The sequence below is a fragment of the Leucoraja erinacea genome, chromosome 6, assembly GCF_028641065.1.
Source record: "Leucoraja erinacea ecotype New England chromosome 6, Leri_hhj_1, whole genome shotgun sequence".
Taxonomy (NCBI): Eukaryota; Metazoa; Chordata; class Chondrichthyes; order Rajiformes; family Rajidae; genus Leucoraja; species Leucoraja erinaceus.
In genome coordinates, this window is record NC_073382.1 from 77,270,205 (window position 1) to 77,293,962 (window position 23,758).

Genomic DNA, 23,758 nt, shown 5'->3' on the forward strand with positions numbered 1-23,758 from the left:
GAACTATCTTTAATTGGACCTTGTTGTACTTTATCTTGCACTAAATGTTGTACCCTTTATCTGTACACAGTGGACAGCTTACTTATATTCATGCAAAGCTTTCCATTGTATCTCAGTATAGGGACAATGAAAAACAAAACTGACCTAAACTAAACTTAAAAACTCACAGCCTTAGAGATCTGGGAGTGATATTGGCTTCAGGCGCTGTCTGTGTGGAGTTTGCATATTTTCCCTATGACTGCATGGTTTTTTCTGGGTGTCGCCATTTTCTCCACATCCCAGTTGTGTGGATTTATATGTTAATTGGTCTCTGAAAATTGCCTCCAGTGTGTAGGGAGTTGATGGACCCGTGAAGACACCAAGCATGGACAACAACTGATTGATCAATGGTTAGTGTGGACACGGTGGGTCAAAGAGTCTGTTTCCAAGCTATAACTTTCAATCAATCAATCAGTGATGAAAGATAATAGATATCTGCAGTAGCTCAGTTCCAGCAGTATGATGTTTGTGGAACCAAGGACTACCCCAATAACTTGAGAGCTAAGATCAATGTTGATATTTCCAGTCCGGTGTGTTGCCCCATCAGAGGTGGTGCTTCTCTGCTCATATAATGATCAATGAGTGATTGTAAAAAGATCCAATAGCACAATTGCAAGGTCATTCTTGGTAGTCTCGTCACATTACTGATATCTCAATCAATATCACATAAGTTACGTGAATAAGGGTGGTGATTCTGTGGAATTCTTTGCCACAGAAGGCTGTGGAGCCACAGTTAGTGGATTTATTTAAGGCAGAGATGGATAGATTCTTGATTAGTATGGGTGTCCGAGGTATTAGGGAGAAGGCAGGAGAATGGGGCTGGAAGGAAAAGATAGATCAGCCATGATTGAATGGCAGAGTAGACTTGATGGACTGAATGGCCTTATTTTACCCTTATCACATGATCTTATGAAGTTGATTATTTTGACCATAATTAAATTGCTGATTATTGGAACCAGTACTGGCATGGCATGGCATGTTTCCTAAATCACAGCGGTGAAATCGCTTCAAGACAATGTCTATCCTTCTGACACACTGTTGCATGATCTAAGACTGTGGAAATCTATGATATGAACATCTTATATTTTCTGTTTAGTCTGTACTTCAATATCGGCATAAGTATAAAAGTAATCCTATTATCTTTGGTGTATTATAACCCACCTTCCCCTATGCCTCAGACACAAATAACCCACAGAACATTTGATCATCTCATTCGGTATTATCCTGAAAGAATTTAATTCCTCGCTCGATTCCTGATGTCCTTGACACATTGTTCCAGTCTTTATTTTATCTAAACAAAGCAAGCATAAGCAATGCTTCCAGTCTTGTTGGTGGTTGCTTTGTCATGGAACTAGACTCAGAGTTGCTACAATCTTCGAATAAAAGAGCTTTTAAGTCATTCATCAAGAATAGATTTGGGAAGATTTGAAACAAAAGTTGTTAAAAAAAAAAAAATCACTATTCCTTTGACATTTCTTTTACAATAAGGTGGAAAATTGAACAGCACTAGTAAAGAAATCACAGATGATAAATGTTTGTGATTGGATTTCACACTGCAATTAAAATTTGGCAGTATCTTAGTGAACATCTGTTTTTAAGGATTAAATCAAGCAGGAGGTAAAACTGACAACATTCTTCCTTCTAATGAGTTACACTTATGAAAAACACATAGGTGCATTGCAGAAAATGCTTATCTCATTGTATTTATAATGAGTTTTTAAAAAACATGGACATCTGAATTCCAAATATAAAATATCTTTTACAATAGTTTGCTAATTCAAACTTGGTCAATGGATATAGAGCCTAAAAATGGCTGCCTTCAGCTGCAGCTCAGAAATATTACAATTCATACAAAACAGTCATGTGTGTGCGTTAACTGGGGAATATGTGAGAAGGCCTAAGGGTAGGCTTTGATAAGCATCTGTGACAATTTTCTACTGAAAATATTCAGTTTAGCCATTAACTCCTTGGAGCCTCACAGCGGGTAAATTGTCATTCAATTGAAAATATCTTTATTGCTCGTAATAACGAACGCATCATTCGGAAAGGATTTTCAACTTTGATATTGACTGTTGGTACATCTGACAAGGAAGATAGCACCTCAGCTTTGCAATCTGTTTGATTTTCAGTCTGCTAAATCCTCCTGTTAGAGAGACAAAAATATGATTTATATGCCAGGGGATCAAAGAAGGAAACCCATGATTTGATTACTGGCATATTGATCAGTTTATCTTTCTATAATTTTTTTCATATATTTCAGCTATTTATTTACTTTAATAACTTATTTATTTACTTTAATATGAGAAATTCAACGACTCATTAATTGCACAAAATTAAACTATAAACATTTGAATTATTTTTTCTGTGAGTGACGCTCTTAATGCCTTATTCCGACCTAAATTCTATTGATAGAGATTTCTAGTCGTGACAACATTTGGGAAAGAACAGTGGCTGACCCTTTAGGTTCACCAAGAATACTGTGGAAATAACAAAGGATAAAAATTACCCATTTTTAAAGGTTAACATTCTCTGCAATGTTTTAGTCAGCATTTTCAATTCTCTGACTTGTTTCCTGTTTGGATTGCAGCTTATCCCTGGTGCTCTGCATTGGTTCAGTAAATTTAGGATTCCTAGGTTTGTTTCATGACTGGTTCGTACTGTAAGAAGCAAGTTCACAAAGATGTATTTTTGTTTTAGTTCTATGTACCCCTAACCGCTCCATATCTAAAGCCCTATAGCACTCTGAAAACTATCCATTCTTCAAACTCTGGAGTCCTACGCATTTCCTTTGCATCCACCCAACACCAGATATTGGGTTGCATTGCCCACACCAGATATTGAGTTGCCTTGCCTATTGTTTCCTTCCAGGGTTGGTGCTTCGCCTTAATACATGCACAAATCCTGAGAAAAGAAGTTTGTGGATGACACCAACATTGCTGGTGTGGTGAACAGTGCAGAAGATTGTCTAAGACCACAACAGAATAATTTTTACAGAAAACACCTGAATGCATTTTTAATACATTTTATAAAGGAGCTAAATTGCAATACAACATCAAGGTACAGGAAATATAAATCTACGGAGGATGGCATGTCCCTTGGTCTACATTCAGCACTTGATCACCTTGACAATCCTGACATCCTTGACATCCTGAAGAAGGCTCTCGACCCGAAACACCACCCATTCCTTCTCTCCAGAGATGCTGCCTGTTCCACTGAGTTACTCCAGCATTTTGTGTCTACTTTTGTTTTAAAACAGCATCTGCAGTTCCTTCCTACACTTGACAATAAGAATACCTGATGTTAGGATGCTGGTCACTGACTGCAGCTCAGTCATCAACACCGTAATACCAAATAAACTCATCTCTAACATCCTGGACTTAGGCCTGGGAGTTTCCATCTGGAACTAGCTTTGGGACACCTTGACTAGCAGATTGGTTAGAATAGGTCATAACATTTCCTCCACCCTGATCCACAGCTCCTTAGAGTCATGTGGTCAGCCCCCTGCTCTACTGCCTGTGCACTCATTAGTATGTCGCCAAGTGCAGCGCCAACTTAATCTTTAACAATGATAAAGAGGTGATCATTTTTTAAAATGATGAGAGGGATAGACAGAGTTGACGTGGAAAAGCTTTTCCCACTGAGAGTAGGGAAGATTCAAAAAAGGGGACATGACTTGAGAATTAAGGGACTGAAGTTTAGGGGTAACATGAGGGGGAACTTCTTTACTGAGAGTGGTAGCTGTGTGGAATGAGCTTCCAGTGAAGGTGGTGGAGGCAGGTTCGTTTTTATCATTTAAAAATAAATTGGATAGTTATATGGACGGGAAGGGAATGGAGGGTTATGGTCTGAGCGCAGGTATATGGGACTAGGGGAGATTATGTGTTCGGCACGGACTAGAAGGGTCGAGATGGCCTGTTTCTGTGCTGTAATTGTTATATGGTTATATGGTTATATGATACCATTGCAGTGGCTCAAGTCAATAGTGTTTTATTGTCAGATGTCCCAGAAAGAATGATGGAAAACTTATTTCCTGCAGCACAACAGAATTTGAAAACATAGTACACTGTAAACAATATAATAAACACGAATAAAATGTTCAGTGTGTGTATATATACACATACTTATATATATACACATACTGTAGGTATGTTTATGTAGATATACATAAATAGAATACACACACACATATGTACACATAAAACAAGTAATAATAGTGTAATCATAATATTAATAGTCTATGTAGTTCAGAGTTTAATTGAGGTTGTCGTGTTTAATAGCCTGATGGCTGTAGGGAAGAAGCTGTTCCTGAACCTGGATGTTACAGTTTTCAGGTTCCTGTACCTTCCTCCCATTGGCAGTGATGAAATAAATGTATGGCCAGGCTGGTGTGGGTCTCTGATGATACTGCTGACTTTTTGAGGTAGCAACTCCTGTAAATCTCTTTGATGGTGGGGAGGTCAGAACCCATGATGGACTGGGCAGTATTCACCACTTTTTGCAGTCTTCTTAACTCCTGGGCATCCAAGTTGCAGAACAGGGCCGTGAACCAGGCCGTGAACTAGAGTGAACCAGGCCGTGAACCAGGTGTGAACCAGGCCGTGAACCAGGCCGTGAACCAGGCCGTGAACCAGGCCCAGGCCATGAACCAGGCCGTGAACCAGGCCGTGAACCAGGCCGTGAACCAGGCCGTGAACCAGGCCGTGAACCAGGCCGTGAACCAGGCCGTGAACCAGGCCGTGAACCAGGCCATGAACCAGGCCATGAACCAGGCAGTGAACCAGGCCATGAACCAGGCCATGAACCAGGCCGTGAACCAGGCCGTGAACCAGGCCATGAACCAGGCCATGAACCAGGCCGTGAACCAGGCCGTGAACCAGGCCATGAACCAGGCCGTGAACCAGGCCGTGAACCAGGCCGTGAATGAGGCCAGGAACAGTGAACCAGGCCGTGAACCAGGCCGTGAACCAGGCCGTGAACCAGGTCATGAACCAGGCCGTGAACCAGGCCGTGAACCAGGCCGTGAACCAGGCCGTGAACCAGGCCGTGAACCAGGCCGTGAACCAGGCCGTGAACCAGGCCGTGAACCAGGCCGTGAACCAGGCCGTGAACCAGGCATTGAACCAGGCCCAGGCCGTGAACCAGGCCGTGAACCAGGCCGAACCAGGCCGTGAACCAGGCCGTGAACCAGGCCGTGAACCAGGCCGTGAACCAGGCCGTGAACCAGGCCGTGAACCAGGCATTGAACCCGTGAACCAGGGCGTGAACCAGGCCATGAACCAGGCCGTGAACCAGGCCGTGAACCAGGCCGTGAACCAGGCCGTGAACCAGGCCATGAACCAGGCCATGAACCAGGCCATGAACCAGGCCGTGAACCAGGCCATGAACCAGGCCGTGAACCAGGCCATGAACCAGGCCGTGAACCAGGCCATGAACCAGGCCGTGAACCAGGCCATGAACCAGGGCCGTGAACCAGGCCGTGAACCAGGCCGTGAACCAGGCCGTGAACCAGGCCATGAACCAGGCCATGAACCAGGTCGTGAACTAGGCTGTGAACCAGGCCGCGAACCAGGCCGTGAACCAGGCCATGAACCAGGCCGTGAACCAGGCCGTGAACCAGGCATTGAACCAGGTCGTGAACCAGGCCGAGAACCAGGCCGTGAACCAGGCTATGAACCAGGCCATGAACTAAGCAGTTAAATCTCTCCTTGCACGTTTAAATCTCTCCTTGCACGGGAGACCCGACCTTTTCTTTGTCGGATCTCCGCTGTCGTTGGGGCTGCAACGAGGAGCGGCCTCCAACAGGAAGACCGGGGCGCTCTGGTGCCGACTACTGACCTCACCGTCGTGGAGCTGGGCCGTGAACCAGCGGGTGAACCAGGGCCGTGAACCAGGCTGCGGCCCGGCCTCCGGAGATTCGAACCAGGCAACCAGGCCGTGGGTCTGGCGGACGGCAGGCCGGGAGCCCGCGGGTCATTGACAAGGCCGAACAAGGGCTCCCGCAACGGCGACTTCTCCAGCCCGAGTTGCGGGGTCGAAGAGCTCCTGGAGCCAGGGGCCTCACAGCACGTGAACCAGCGCGGCTTGGAATGGCCGCGAACTCTGCGAGCGAACCCGGAGGCTCTAACCATCAAGAACCCGGTGTGCGACCTTGCACCACCCGTGAACCAGCTTTGATGGCCGGCCGGACAATCCCATCGCCGTGGGGGCTTTGACTTTGCCATGAACCAGGGGGGGGGGGGGGGCCGGGAACCAGGCCGTGAAGTGCAGTGGAGAGAACGTTTTTTTTGGCCTTCCATCATAGCGATGTGACCAGTTTATGTAAATTATGTTGTGAACTTGGGTCTGATTTGTTTGTGATGTATGGCTGCAGAAACCAGGCCGTTTGGACCTCAAGGGGTCCAAATGACAAATAAATTGAATCTTGATTTTTTTTTTTTTTCTTTTGATCTTGAATCTTGATCTTGATCTTGAATCTTGTTCTTGAACCAGCCCGTGAACCAGCCCATGAACCAGGCCGTGACCCAGGCCGTAAACCAGGCCGTGAACCAGGCCGTGAACCAGGCCGTGAACCAGGCCGTGAACCAGGCCATGAACCAGGCCGTGAACCAGGCCGTGAACCAGGCCGTGAACCAGGCCGTGAACCAGGCCGTGAACCAGGCATTGAACCAGGCCTGGAACCAGGTCATGAACCAGGCCGTGAACCAGGCCGTGAACCAGGCATTGAACCAGGCCGTGAACCAGGCCGTGAACCAGATTAAACAGGCTGGCCGTGAACCAGGCCGAGAACCAGGCCATGAAGCAGGCCATGAAGCAGGCCGTGAAGCAGGCCTTGAACCAGGCCGTGAACCAGGCCATGAACCACGCTGGATCAACAACAACAATGAGACAGAGTACACAAAGAGATCGAAAACCTTGTGTGAAGATATCAGACCAAATACTCAGCCTTTATCTCAACAGGACAAAATAGCTGGTTGTTGACCTAAGGATAGACACAAAATGCTGGAGTAACTCAAGCAGCATCTCTGGAGAGAAGGAAGTCAAGTCAACTTTATTTGTCACATGTACATACAAAATATACAGCCAACATTGGGTGATAGTTGAGAGTAAGAAATTGCGATGGAGCGTAGTGCATAAGGGGGGGGGGGGGGGGGTGTGGGAGGGTGGTGTGCCCTTTCCCACAGTAGGGAGCTTTTGCATTTTTTAGCTTGAAATTGCGCAATCTGGTGCATAGTAGCTTTTCTTTTAACTTAAACTTGAATGCACCATTTATGCTTTAAATTGGATTAGTTATGAATAAGGTTAGGCTAAATTACATTCTTAATAACATTCCACAGTAGAGCCAGGGTCTTCAACATACATGAATGACCTTAGTATATTCATGTATGGAAATCAGATTATAATTCATGCTGTTATATATATATATATATATATATATATAGAAATAAAAACATAGAAACAAGGCAAGGCAAGACTTCCATCACTGTTCTGCACAAATAAATCAATCAACCTTACCCTTTGACAATAGAAACAAGACAAAAATAATGCGACATATTCAATCGTATATGGTTCAATGAAATTAAGATATATATGTAAAACATATATATGGAAACTGGCCCTTCGGCCCGCCAAGTCCACACCGACCAGCAATCTATCATACACCAATTTCATCCATCACGCCAGGGACAATTTACAGAAATCAATTAACCTACAAACCTGCACTTCTTTCGGATGTGGGAGAAACCATAATATCCAGAGAGAGCCCATGTGGAGATTACAAATTCTGTACAGACAGCACCCTAGTCAGGATCAAATCTGGGTCTGTGGTGCTGTAAGGCAGCAACTCTACCACTGTGCCAACGTGCCACCCCATTAAAAAAAAAATTCTGTAATATATTTATCACGTCAATAAAGATGAACACATGATTCTGATTTCTGCCCTAGATGTTACAAAATGTTGCAAAATGTTGAGATTTTAAAAATCAAGTCTGCAATTTATCCCACCAGATAAAGCATAAAAATAAGTTGAATTTGACACCTAATTCACTTTCGTATCTTCAGTATTAAAAATGTTATGGCCATTTTCATACTCGGAAATTAGCATCTTGTTCCCTATTGTTTTTCTATTGACTTAACACAAAAGCTGTGAGCGAGGACAGTCAAAAGCCCATAACTTTCTAAAAAATTAAGAGAACTGAATAAAATTTTCAGTTATTATAGACTGAAGCATTCTGAAACAAATATAAAACATCGTACTTGGATGACCTGAAATTAAAACATATAATAGTTAATTACCTAATTGTAGTTAATTACAAAATTGACCGTTGTGACGCAAATAGTAATAAATGGGAAGATGTGGTGAGTGGTGGGGTCACGTTGGAGGTGGCGTAAATGACGGAGGACTATTTGATTTATGTGATGACTAGTGGGGTGAAAGGTGAGGACTAGGGGGTTACGAGTGGGAGGATGGGGAGAGAAAGTTGTGTTACGGGGCATTGAACAGACCCTGGTGCGAGCCTCATCTATAGTACAGGAGGGGAACCCCCATTCCCTGAAGAATGAGGGCATTTCCGATGCCCTGGTGTGGAAGTTGTATCTTCCCATCACCCCCCCTATCTGCATTCTGCAAAGACCACTCCCTCCATAACTCCCTTGTCAATTCTTCCCTTCCCTCCCGCACCACCCCCTCCCCCGGCACTTTCCATTGCAAACCGCAAGAAAAGCTACACTTGTCGCTTTACCGCCCCGCTTGGCTCCATTCAAGGACCCAAGCAATCGTTCCAGGTGTGACAGAGGTTCAGCTGCATCTCCTCCAACCTCATCTATTGTGTCCGCTGCTCTAGATGTCAGCTGATCTACATCGGTGAGACCAAGCTTAGGCTTGGCGATCGCTTCGCCGAACACCTCCGCTCGGTCCGCATTAGCCAACCTGACTTCCCGGTGGCTCAGCACTTCAACTTCCCCTCCCATTCCAAATCCGACCTCTCAGTCCTGGGCCTCCTCCATGACCAGAGTGAGCACCACCGGAAATTGGAGGAACAGCACCTCATATTCCGCTTGGGCAGTTTGCACCCTAGCGGCATAAACATAGAATTCTCAAATTTCCGGTAGCCCTTGCTGTCTCCTCCCCTTCTCAGGTATCCCTCAGCCCTTGGGCTCCTCCTCTTCCTTTTTCCTTTCTTTTCCCCTCTCATTAATATTGGAGATCAGGCCCATCACCACAGTGTCATCAGCAAACGTGATGATGGTGTTGGACCAGAACCTGGTCACTCATGTGTGTACAGGGAGTACAGTAGGGGGCTGAGGACGCAACCCTGGGGGGGATCCTGTATTCAGGGTAAGGGGGTTGGAGGTATCTCTTCCCATCTTGACCACCTGGGGCCTGGCGATGAGAAAGTCCAGGACCCAGGCACACGGAAGTGTTCAGCCCCAGTTCCAACAGCTTCTCAGCAAGTCTGGTGGGGACTATTGTGTTGAAAGCTGAACTGAAGTAAATGAACAGCATCCTCACATAGCCCCCCTTCTGGCTGTTAAGGTGAGAGAGAGTAGTGTGCAGAACCTGGGAGACCGCATCATCCGTGGATCTGTTTGGACGGTATGCGAACTGTAGCAGGTCTATGTTGCGAGGGAAGAAGGCGCAGATGTGGTTCTTGACCAGCCTCTCGAAGCATTTCATGACTACCGAGGTGAGGGTAGTAATTTAAGCAAGCTGGAGAGGCATTCTTAGGCACTGGTACAATGGTGGATCTCTTGAACCAGGTGGATCTCTTGAACCATGGACTTGGCCAGGGAGAGATTGAATATTGTGGTGAGCACTGAAGCAAGCTGAGTAGCACAAGACTTTAGTACTCACCCTGATATACCGTCTGGGCCTACAGCTTTCCTCATGTTCACACGGGTCAGAGCCCTCCTCACATCATGCTCGGGCACCGAGAATGTGTGCACATCCCCAGCGATGGACCTCCCTCCAGCCTCGCTAGCCAGCACGCTGACGATGCTGTTAGCCGGCGAACTAGGGGTGATGTTGTCCATCTCAAATCATGCGTAGAAGGAGTTCAGGTCATCAGCAAAGGAGGTGCCAGTACTCCAGGTTGAAGGGGGGGGGGCTGCTCTGGTGATTAGTTATAGTCCGTAGCCCCTGCCAAAGGCGTCTGGTCTCCTGCTGGGTGACATTTTGTTTTGTGACCCATCTTCAGATACTGTCACTCCCATTGAGTTATTCCAGCATTGCGTGTCTATCTTGGGGGTAAAACAACGTCAGCAGTTCCTTCCTACACTTCCGAAGGTAGTGTGCATTTTAAACAAAGCTTTGTGCTAATTAATGGAGCTGCTGTAAAGATGATAGACTGCTTCAAGTTCCTAGACATCCATATCAGCAGCATCCTAACCTGGTCCCTCCACACAGATGTGGTGATCAAGAAAGCACATCAGCACACGTAAGGGGCTGCCCCACTGTGGCAAGCTAATCCGTGAGTTAAGAAGAGTGTCTTCGACCTTCAAACTCAAGGGCACTCGCCTGGAAAACCTCGAGCTGGACCGTCAGCGATGAAACCGCAATCTGGATCGATCGATCGACCCGACCCCACACACACACACACACACACCACACACACACACACACACACACACACACACACACACACACACACACACACACACACACACACACACACACACACACACACACACACACACACACACACACACACACACACACACACACACATTGGCGGGGGCCAGAGAAAGTGGGGAGGGCTGTCTGAAATTCATACCCACGATGAAGAGGAAGGTTAAAGACGGTGGCACAGTGTACGGTAAGTCCTTTAGCAAGACGGGGGGGGGGGGGGGGGGGAGGGGGGGAGAAGGAGTGGAGACACTTTTTAAAAGCCAGACAACATTTAATAAAGTTTAGCGGGCATTTACCAGTCGGTTTTCCTTGGTCCTGAAACTTCAATGAGCCAGTCAAAATGCCCAGTCAGCGAAGGAGATTGCCTAAGGCTTCCCTCAACTGCCTGTAACTACATAGCGACCCCACTCCACTGCACTACGAGTAAAAAAGAACCATGCCGACCAAATTTTACTCGCGGAAAAATTTTCAACATGCTGAAATAATTTCCGTGACCTAGCTGAGGCCGCGAGTAAGCGGGAACCTCCCTCGAGCATGAGGGAAAGTTCCAATGACATCATAAGACCTCCTAGGAACACGTGTCGACCATGCTGCGAGTATTCTGATGGGATGTCTCTCATCCTGGTGTGTCTGCTCTTGACCACCTGACCCTGCAGACAGTAGCGAACACAGCCCAGTTCATCACAAGCTTGTCACACCCTTCCATCCAAGCCATTCTCATATTGGTTTACATTCGAAAGATTGGAAATATCATCAGGGAATGTCTACCACCGTGCCATTCCCTTTTCTCTCTTTTACCTTCAGGGAGAAGATACAGCAATTGAAAGCCCTGATGTGCAGATTTAAGAACAGCTTTTTTCAACTGCAATCAGACTCTTAAATCTCTTTCATACCCCTTTCCCAGAGGTGCTGCCACATTCTCATACTCTTAACGCTATCTCATCCAGTTATTGTCTTATTGCATTTGGATTTTTGCAGTACTTCAGATTGTCCTACAATCTTTGCACCGTTTTGCTGATTTGGAGTTATTATTGTATCCATTATTACCACACATGCTGTTTACTCTACGAACTTCAAGCAAACATGGTATTCATTGGATTTTGGTGTATATAACAATAAACTAATGTAACTAAGTAACTAAGTAATTTATTAATTAAGTTTATTGGCCAAGTATATTCATATACAAGGAATTTGCCTTGGTGCTCTGCCCATAAATGACAACATGACATACAGTGACAGTTATGCCCCTGTCCCACTTAGGAAACCTGAATGGAAACCTCTGGAGACTTTGCGTCCCACCCAAAGTTTCCGTGCGGTTCCTGGAGGTTCCTGGATGTTTTTGTCAGTCTCCCTACCTGCTTCCATTACATGCAACCTCCGGGAACCGCACGGAAACCTTGGGTGGGGCGCAAAGTCTCCAGAGGTTTCCATTCAGGTTTCCTAAGTGGGAGAGGAGCATTATAGGAATGACACATAAAACATTAAACATTAATAATAAAACATGTGAATTAAATAAAATACTAGAGCAAAATGAGGCTACAGACTTTTGGTTATTGAGTAGAGCTACTGCTCATGGAAAAAAAGCTGTTTTTATGTCTGGCTGTGGCAGCTTTGACAGTCCGGAGTCACCTTCCAGAGGGAAGTGATTCAAAGAGTTTGTGGCCTGGGTGAGAGGGGTCTTACCCGCTCGCTTCCTGACCCTTGCAGTGTACAGTTCATCAATGGAGGGAAGGTTGCAGCCAATAACCTTCTCAGCTGATCGGACGATTCACTGCAGCCTCCGGATGTCGTGCTTGGTTGCTGAGCCAAACCAGACCATGATGGAGAAGGTGAAGACGGATTCTTCAATGGCCCTATGGAATTAGACCATCATTGCCTGTGGCAGATTGTACAATCTCAGCAGCCGCAGGAAGTACATCCACCGTAGTGCCTTTTTGACTGTGTAGTCGATCGTGGCCCGCCATTTAAGGTCCTTGGAGATGATGGTTCCCAGAATCTGAATCTGAATCTAACTTTACATAACACTATTAATGTAGTAAAACATCTCATGTGTCATAGAGTCATAGTTATACAGAACAGAAACAGTCTGAAGAAGGTTCTCGACCCGAAACGTCACCCATTCCTTCTTTCCTGAGATGCCTCCTGTCCCGCTGACTTCCTCCAGCTGTTTGTGTTTATCGACAGAAATCAGCCTTTTGGCCCACCTTGACCATGCTGATCATGTGTCTTCCTGAGCTAGTTCCATCTGCCTGCCTTTACCCCTATTCCCTCTGAACCATTCCTATCCATGAACATCTCCTAATGTATTTTAAACATTATAATTGTAGCTGTCCCTGTCACTGACCTACAAAGCCACACATCTCCAGAGCGTGGGAGAGGACAAGGGCACCCTGAGAAAACTCACGTGGCCACAGGGACAACGTGCAAACTCCGCACAAACTCTGCATATTTCATATGCCCACAAACATGCTTCTCAGGTCCCCTTAAAATCAATCCTCCCTCATCTTAAACTTTTGCCCTTATGTTTTAGTCTACAAAAATAACTGACAATTTATCTTATCTTCTACATGATATTATCCATTAGGTCACACTCCATTTTATTCGTATGGCTGTATGGCGATCACAAATTTCACTCTACCAATTGGTGCATGAGACAATAAATGTCTCTTGTGTCTTGTCTTGTCCAGCTTCTTGGAAAGCAGCCCTAGCCTATCCAGCCTTTCCTTATAACTCAAATCCTCTAATCCCTGCAACATCCTTGTGAATCTTTTCTGCATCCTCTCTATATTAAGTACACCCTTCCTCTGTCATTACAACCAAAACTGCACACAATATACCATGTGGGGTCACACCAATATCTTGTACGGTTATAACATGATGTCTCAACTCCTGTACTCAATACTCCATCTGTTCCCGTCTTTTGCACCAATCAGGGAAGTATTCGCTTGTTTCTCTCTTCTACATCACTTCCCCGGGCCCCTGTCATTCACTATGTTTGTCCTGTTCTGGTTTAACTTCCGAAAACGCAGCAATTTGCAGCTGTCTGAGTTAATTATCCACCTGCAATTCTTTGGCACACTTTTCCAGTTAATCGAGGTGCACGTTTATCCCTAAGAGTTGTGTTTCCAAAGTTTCCAGTTAATCGAGATCCCATTGTGGCCCTAAGAATAAGGAGCTTATTAGAACTGAGATGAGGAAAAACTTTTCACACAGGGAGTTGTGAATTTGTGTAATTCTCTGCCACAGAAGGCAGTGGAGGCCGATTCATTGGATGCATTCAAATGAGTTTGATGGAGCCTTTAGGGCTAGTAGAATCAACGGGTATAGGGAGAAGGCAGGAACAGGGTACTGATTGTGGATGATCAGCCATGATCACATTGAATGGCGGTGCTGGCTCAAAGGGCCGAATGGCCTCCTCCTGCATCTATTGTTCATATTTCCATGTATCTATGTATATGTTTATATCTAGAAGACCTTTTCAATATCCGCCACACCACCATTGTTGATGTCATCTGCAATTTTATTTCATGTGTGTTGTAAGCTGACACCACCTTGTAATGACATAATAGGAAAGAGGACTCAATGTTTGGTTGTAGGTGTCGACTTCAAACATGAGTGAAGGTGGAAAGGTTTTAGGAAGGGTATTTCCGTTTGCTGGCCCCAGACATCGAAGACACAGCAGCCAATGATGTGGGTGTGTGTGTGTGTGTGTGTGTGTGTGTGTGTGTGTGTGTGTGTGTGTTGTGTGTGCGTTGGTGTGGGTGTGGTTGTGAGTGTGGGTATGTGTGTGTGTGTGTGTATGTGTGGGGGTGTGTGTGGGTGTGTGTGTGTGTGTGTGGGTGTGTATGTGTGTGTGTGTGGTGTGGGCGTGGGTGTGTGTGTGTGTGGGGGGTGTGTGTGTGTTGGTGTGTGTGTGTGGGTGTGGGTGTGGGTGTGTGTGTGTGTGTGTGTGTGTGTGTGGGTGTGTGTGGGGCTGTGAGTGTGGGGTGTGTGTGTGGGGGGTGTGTGTAGTGGGTGTGTGGGCATGTGGGCGTGTGTGTGTGTGGGGGTGTGGTTGGGTGTGGGTGTGGGTGTGGGTGTTGGTGTGGGTGTTGGTGTGGGTGTGGGTGTGGGTGTGTGCGTGTGGGTGTGTGTGTGTGTGTGTGTGTGTGTGGGCTGTGGCTGTGGGTGTTGGTGTGTGTGGCTGTGGGTGTTGGTGTGGGTGAGGATGCACGTGTGGGTGTAGGTGTGGGTGTGGATGTAGGTGTGGGTGTGTGTGGGTGTGGGTGTGGGTGTGAGTGTAGGCGTGGGGGTGTGGGTGTGGGTGTGGATGTGGGTATGGCTGTGTGGGCATGGGTGTGTGGGCATGGGTGTGTGGGCAGGGTGTGTGGGTGTGTGGGTGTGTGGGTGTGTGGGACGTGGATAATGTCCATTTTAAGTAGAGTAACAATGTTCAAGTTATTACCATTTCTTAAGCAGTTGTCAGAATATATTAGGCATTGTAAAATGCTCCTGTCAATAAAGTATTTTAATTTATATGGGAAATATATTAAAATACTTGTGGATAATGCACACTTCCAACTGTCACAACGATTGCATTTTCCCAGCACAGTTCATTAGAAATTTCCAAAATGATACAGAACCGTTGTGAAGATAAAATAATCAAGAAACAACTGACACATGGGTCATGATATATTTGTGTTAGACCTTCATGAGGTGTCAGTATTTATGCCATAATGATAGCACTGGTCAGACTGCGTTTGGAATATTGTAAGCAGTTTTGGGCCCCATACCTGAGGAAGGATGTGCTCATGCTGGAGAGGGTCAAGAGGAATTTTACAAGAATGGTCCCAGGAATGATTGTGAGATGAGGAGGAATTTCTTTAGCCAGACGGTGGTGAATCTGTAGAATTCATTGCTTCAGCCGGCTGTGGTGGCCAAGTTAATGGTCTCTACAGTCATTAAATGATATTACTGTATATGAACTAATAAAATATATTGCTAAGCGGCGAATGGCAGAATCTTGATTAGTATGTTTGTCAGGGGTTACAGAGAGAAGACAGGAGAATGGGATTGAGAAGGAAAGATAGATCAGCCATGATTGAATAGCGGAGTAGAGTTGGTGGACAGATTTTCCCAATTCTGCTCCTATGATTTATGAACATGAACACGCTCACACATTTTTTGTTGAGAATAGAACGTGGTTATAAGAATTGCTGTCCAATGTTTTGTATCTAAGATGTTAATTGATGTGAGTGAATGTTTCAGTATTCAACTGAACGCAATCACCAAGAACGCTTGAGATTTTTACAATCTTTGTTGTTTCAAACCTAGGAAACTGCTGAAAGTGCTGAGCTCCAGAAAAAAGTAAAAAACATGCAAATACTTAGCAGATCAGGCAGCATCTGTGGAAAGAGAAAGAGAGTTGATATTTTAGGAAAACAAAGCGTCATCAGAACTTGAGATACCTGTAAGTCGACCATGACTGATAATGGCACCCTGAAACATAAAACAGAAAATGTTGGAAAATCTGAGAGGTTCAGGCAGCACACACGGGAAAAAAAGACAATTCACCTTTTGGGTCAAAGATCTTTCATCAGAGTGACAACGTTAGCTCACATGGCTGCAGACAAATCTTCCCTATGAAGAAGATTTACATCCTTCCTGACCCCAAAACCAGCAGATACAGGTGACTGTCATTGCGTACTATGGTTTATTGGCAGGATGTATTTTGATGCACAAAGTTGGCTCTGACAACAAGTAATCTCTGATATAATTATTTGATCTAGATTTTCCTTCAGCCCCTGCGCTAGGAATGCTTTGGAAGCATACTTCTCCCCCTTCAAAAAAAACAAAGTGAAAATAAAACTAGAATTTATTTTTAGACTGAATTCAAAGCGTCTTGTCAGCCTTGCCTTTTAACTTCTCATTGGCGGTAAAGTATCAAAGTGAAGGAATATTTGTATGTTCCACTGGAAGTGGGAAACGTTATAGATACATAGATACATAGAAAATAGGTGCAGGAGTACGCCATTCGACCCTTCGAGCCTGCACCGTCATTCAATATGTTCATGGCTGATCATCCAACTCAGTATCCCGTACCTGCCTTCTCTCCATCCCTTAGCCACAAGGGCCACATCTAACTCCCTCTTAATATAGCCAATGAACTGGCCTCAACTACCCTCTGTGGCAGAGAGTTCCAGAGATTCACCACTCTCTGTGTAAAACATATTTTTCTCATCTCGGTCTTAAAGGATTTCCCCCTTATCCTTAAGCTGTGACCCCTTGTCCTGGACTTCCCCAACATCAGGAACAATCTTCCTGCATCTGGCCTCTCCAAACCCTTAAGAATTTTGTAAGTTTCTATAAGATCCCCCCTCAATCTCCTAAATTCTAGTGAGTATAAGCCGAGTCTATCCAGTCTTTCATCATATGAAAGTCCTGACATCCCAGGAATCAGTCTGGTGAACCTTCTCTGCACTCCCTCTATGGCAATAATGTCCTTCCTCAGATTTGGAGACCAAAAATGTACGCAATACTACAGATGTGGTCTCACCAAGACCCTGTACAACTGCAGTAGAACCTCCCTGCTCCTGTGCTCAAATCCTTTTGCTAAGAAAGCTAACATACCATTTGCTTTCTTCACTGCCTGCTGCACCTGCATGACTACTTTCAATGACTGGTGTACCATGACACCCAGGTCTCGTTTGGATTCAAGTTATTACAGGCATTAGCTCGTGACATTGCATGCAATTTTGTGTCATGCTGTACTTGTACATATGACAATAAACTGAATTTGACTTGATACTGTCAGAAAAGTTTGTGGCATTGACTGTCTTATCTCACATCTAATATCTGTGGTGGAACAGAAGGAAACCAATTGGTCCATAGGGTACATGTTAACCAGGGAGCAATCCCATCAGTCCCTCTTTCCCTATTTCCATGTAACGTCGCAACACATACATCAAGTGATTACAAATAAATGTGTGTGTGTGTGTTTGGTGTGAAGAGAAGCGAGTGGATGGAGGGGAAGGAATAAATTATGATTTTTAACAATCCCAACATCACCTTAATATTAAATTTATTTTTACTTGATTGGGAGGAAATCTTTAAAAATGACAATTGCTAAATATTTCTTTAGTTAATATCCTAAAATATTGTTAAAATAATTACAAAATAACAACAAACAGATAAAACTGTAGACATTGTACTGGATGTTGTTAATAAAGTTACAGTGCCAGTTAATCCAGCTATTTACCATTTGCTGTATCTTGTGTTGCAAGCAGGAAAAGAAGGATTACACACTGTATGGAGTTTGTACATTCTCTCCGTGACCGCGTGGGTTTTCTCCGAGATCTTTGGTTTCCTCCCACACTCCACGGACGTACAGGTTTGTAGGTTAATTGCCGTGGTTTAAATATAAATTGTCCCTAGTGTGTGTAGGATAGTGTAAATGTGCGGGGATTGCTGGTCGGTACGGACCGAAGGGCCTGTTTCCGCGCTGTATCTCTAAACTAACCGGAAAACACTATTCAGATAACCTGTGTTCTTGAGGTATTCTAGTTCAATGTAGAGCAATAGGTAAGCAGCAATTTGATTATAACTAAAGACAAATATTTGTGACAAATATCCTCCCACTCCACAGATACGTCTTGATAATGATGGCACACTGTAAGTGTGGTTCTGCAACATCAAAGTGAGAAGGTGAAATTAAAAACAAATCTGTGATGTTAAGGACATGAGAGTGGTGTTTGTTTCTCCTTATTCTGGCACTTACAGGACTGTAAAACCGGTGTGTTGGATTCTGCTGTACATTTACGACAGTGTTCAAATTAATGGCACAATCAAATAAAACCAGCTGGTAGTTGCTGTTGTTAATGATAGGTAGGAATTAAAAATCCAGTAATACATCAAATCTCACGAGCTAAGCTATTACAGTTGAAACTGAGCTGCAGACAAACATGAGTTAGCAAGTGGCAAAAATGTTGTAAAGATAGTTTATATTCTAGATAAAGAATTAGAAAACTGAAGTCGATGCACAAAACAGATTCCAAATCCAGGGAATTAACAATTTGAACAAATAATTCCAAATAAACTAAACAGTAGAAAGTACGGCAGACCATCTTAACATAAATGCCTTTTCGATGTAAATGTTCTAGTAAATGATATCTCTTTAGCTGTGATTTATAAAGCATTTTAAATACTCACACAATTGCAGTCCAATTTAAATGTCCATTTTTTTCTCAGCTGAACTTAGAATGAAGGGTAGGTTTTAGAACCACTCCATGCCAGATCAGATCTTGATTTTACTTTCACCTCTCTGTGTCATTCCTACTGGATCGTGACACTTCTGTAGTCCAGAAACCAGGGCCTTGAATATATTAAATGACTCTAGGGTGGAGAATTCCAACGATTTAAGAGAGAAGAAATTCCTCCTCGTTTTAGCTATAAATGGGCAACCCTTCATTCTAATACAATGACCTCTAATTTTAGTTTATCCTGAGGGGAAAAATACCTATGAAAACAGGAGGAGTAGGTCACTCACATTTACTCTCAAGTCTGCTCTCTCATTCAACAGGATCATTGATAATCTGCCTCAAGCCTCAACTCTTGGTCTATGCTATTTCCATATCGCCCTCAATTTCCAAACCGTTATCATTCCTCTCTGAATACTGCTAGACATCCAGTCTTCACGACCATCTGAGGTAAAGATTCAAGAGGTTTACCATTCTCTGTGCCATTAAATCCCTACACTCAGTTATAGATTCCTGATCCCTTTCCTCGGAACCCGCAGTTCCAAGTCCATTCAGATTAGATATTTCTAAAAGATTGTCTCTTATTCTTTTGAACACTAATGAATTATTTCCATAATGCATCCCTTTCATCCTAGACATTCATCCAGCGAGCCTTGCCTGTACTGCTCCGAGTGCTCTCATATCCCTTTTCAGATAAGGAGACCAAAACCACGATCTGTGCAAATCTGAGAATCTATCTAACTGACCATCAAGAATTGGCTCAAGCATTTGATCAAGTAGAATGGCAGTATTTATACAAGGTACACCAAAAATTTAATACGGGAGAGAATTTTATTAGATGGATTAAACTACTTTACGATAGACCTATGGCAAGAATATGAACTAACAATATACGCTATCTCCAAAATTTTACTTATCAAGGGGTAATAGGCAAGGGTGTGCCTTATCACCATTGCTATTTGCCCTTATGATAGAACCGCTGGCCGAAAGGATTAGAAATCACCCGAATATTCACGGATATAACACTAAGGACTCAAAGAATAAAATTTCATTATATGCCGATGATATCCTTTTATATATTACTAATACACAAATGAGTATACCCACCTTAGTAACACTAATTGAGGAATTCGGCTCTTTTTCAGGATATAGAATAAATTGGAGTAAAAGCGAAATTATGTCTTTAAAACCACAGGATTCGAGACACTTACTAAAATTCCCCTTCAAAATTGCAACAGAAAAATTCAAGTATCTGGGTATTCAAATTACGAGAAGACACAAATCATTATTTAGTGCCAATTTTATACCACTATTAAATAAACTGAATGATACGATTAAATTTTGGAAAACGCTTCCGCTCTCATTGATAGGTAGAATTAACGCTATAAAAATGACTTTCTTACCACAATGAATATATTTGTTTCAAGCGATCCCAATATATATTCCAAAATATTTTTTCAAAAAACTAGATTCCACTATCACTAATTTTATATGGGACTACAGAACACATAGAATTCAACGAAAGCATTTGTGCAAATCTAAAGAAGTTGGGGGTTTATCATTACCTAACTTTATGTATTACTACTGGGCAGTGCATATTAAGAACATAATGTACTGGCTGGATAGTTCCACTCAGCAGTTGGAGTGGATAAGAATGGAGAAAGAGGAGTGCTATCCGCACGATATAGGAAAGATCCTGCTCTCACCGATAAAATTGAATAGTAAAATATATAAGAAGAGCCCAATTATTCACAATATAATAAGAATTTGGAAACAAATAAAAGTATCCTTGAAATTAAATAATTTATCAGTACTAACCCCACTATTGAACAACCCCGCATTCAAACCTTCTCTCATCGACAACACATATCAACAATGGGATAGACTGGGGATTAGGAAAGTAGGGGATATGTATGAAGTGGGCAAACTGTTATCATTTCAACAATTAAAATTAAAATTTAAATTGAAGGATAATCAATATTTTAAATATATACAGGTATGTGACTTTATGAAGAAATATACACATAGATTTCAAACTATATTCTTAGACCCTTTAGAAGAAGCAATGAATATTAAGGCTGATCACAAAAATTAATATCATACTTTTATAATAATATATTAAATAGAGAATCACCCTCAACAGAAGCACTAAGGGAAGATTGGGAACATGAGCTAATGATAAAGATCTCAAAGGATAGATGGGAAAAGTATTTGATGAATACACATAACTTCTATTAATGCAAGACATAATTTAATTCAATTCAAATTATTACATAGATTATATTATTCAAAAACGAGGTTGAATAAATTTTATCCAAACGTCTCTCCCAGATGCGATAAATGTTTGTTTCAAAACGCTAATATAACATTCATTTGTAGGATGTACAAAGTTGAATAAATTTTGGAGTGATATATTTGATATATTTACAAAGCTTTTCAAGTCAAGAATAGAACCCAAAACGGAATGGATTATATTTGGAATAATAGGAGAAGATACCAATTTAAATAAAGACCAAAATGTTTTTTTTAATTATGGGTTAATAATTGGAAAGAAATTGATACTTAAATTTTGGTAAAATACAACCATACCAACTGTTAAAATGTGGATTAGGAATATGATGGACATAGCACGCCTTGAAGAAATGAGCCTCCGACTAATAGATAAATATGACCAATTCTTAAGTAGTTGGTCTCCTTTCATCGACTTTTTGGAATCATGTGATGCAGCGGTACCGTAAAGATTGCTGATTTCAGTTCATGACGCGGATAGATCTACATCTCCGAATACAGATTTGAAAAATTCTCTTTTAAGGGGCCTTCTCTTCTATTCCTACTTTCCACTTTTTATTTTTATTTTTTTTATTTTATATACACACTTCACGTTTTTCTACTCTCTACCATCTATTTTTCCACTTTTTCCTCTTTCTATTATTTTCTTTTTCTTGTCTTGCTTACTTCCTTCTCATAACATAAAACTAGAGGTTGTACATAGAATGGATTACGGTATTACATAGCTGGCACCTAAAATTAGGTTCCACTGTACTGTTTTGTACTTCTAATAAAATAAACAAAAAAAAAAAAAAAAAAGAATTGGCTCAAGCAGTATACCATGAACAGCATAATTCATACAACCATTTCTAGCTCATCTAGCCTGGCTTATTGAAGGAGATGTTTCAAATCGATTGAAGCAAAAATCTATGGCAAAAATTGGTATAGAAACTGCTACAAATATGCAAAAGGGCTGTTTAGTTTAGAGATAGCGCGGAAACAGCCCTTTGGCCCACTGAGTCCGCACTGAGTCCTCACTGACCAGTGAACCCCGCACTCTAATGCCATCTTTCACACACTTTACAATTACACCAAGCTAATGAATCCAACCAACCTGTACATCCTTGGAGTGTGGGAGGAAACCGGTAGACCTGGAGAAAACCCACGCAAGTCACAGGGAGAACATTCCACCCATGTACAGACAGCACCCATAGTCAGAATCAAACCTGGGTCTCTGGCACTGGAAAGAAGCAAATCTACCGCTGCGCTACCAGGCCACCCTTAAGCTGATCTTAATCATGCAGTGCAAGCAGAATAAATATGAATATTGGCATTTAAAGGACAATATAGTTGTGTCTATGTTTAGGAAGGAACTGCAGATGCTGGTTTACATAGAAGATACCAAGGCTCCCCTAGTCTACCCTGTGGCACAGACTGTTTTTTCATCTTATCCATGTCCCCCATAGTCATAGAGTCATAGTCATAGTCATACAGCATGGAAACAGGTACAAAATGCTGGAGTAACTCAGCGGGACAGGCAGTATCTCTGGATAGAAAGAATGGATGACATTTGTGTCTATCTATAGTCATGTAGGAATTGACTGTAAACAAACTTGCTGCAAATAACTTTAATCACTTGCAAAGACTTGCACACATGAGCTACCTGTTACTTTATCTGTATTCAACCACACAATGGTGTATCTTCCTCCGCAGAAACACCAGATTCATGTTCTAGTTACTAGCATTCAGATTCAGATTCAGATTCAGATTCAATTTTAATTGTCATTGTCAGTGTACAGTACAGAGACAACGAAATGCATTTAGTATCTCCCTGGAAGAGCGACATAGCAAATGATTTGAATAAATAATAATAAGTGTCCGGGGGGGGTGGTGATTAGCAGTCACCGAGGTACGTTGTTGAGTAGAGTGACAGCCGCCGGGAAGAAGCTGTTCCTCGACCTGCTGGTTCGGCAACGGAGAGACCTGTAGCGCCTCCCGGATGGTAGAAGGGTAAACAGTCCATGGTTGGGGTGAGAGCAGTCCTTGGCGATGCTGAGCGCCCTCCGCAAACAATGCTTGCTTTGGAGCCAAAGGGGATTGCTGATGCTGTGATCTGGGGCAGAAAACACGCTACTGGAGGAACTCAGTGATCAAGCAGCATCTATTGAGCCAAAGGGACTGTCACAATTTTGGGTTGAGACCCTACCAGTTAACCTCAGTTACCAGGTTGCGTAAACATTAGTCAGGCCCATTTACTGTCGCTGAGTCAATAAATTAGGGTTATTTTTTAATTTATTGTTAAAACCAATAAATTTGGGTTAGGGTCTGATCTACATTAGTTTATTTCATTTTTAGTTTTAGTTTTAGAGATACAGCGCGGAAACAGGCCCTTCGGCCCACTGAGTCCGGACCGATCAGTGATCCCTGCACGTTAACATTATCCTACCCACACTAGGGACAATTTTACATTCATACCAAGCCAATCAACCTACAAACCTGTACATCTTTGGAATGTGTGAGTAAACCGAAGATCTCGGAGAAAACCCAAGCAGAACGTACAAACGCCATACAGACAGCATCGGTAGTTAGGATC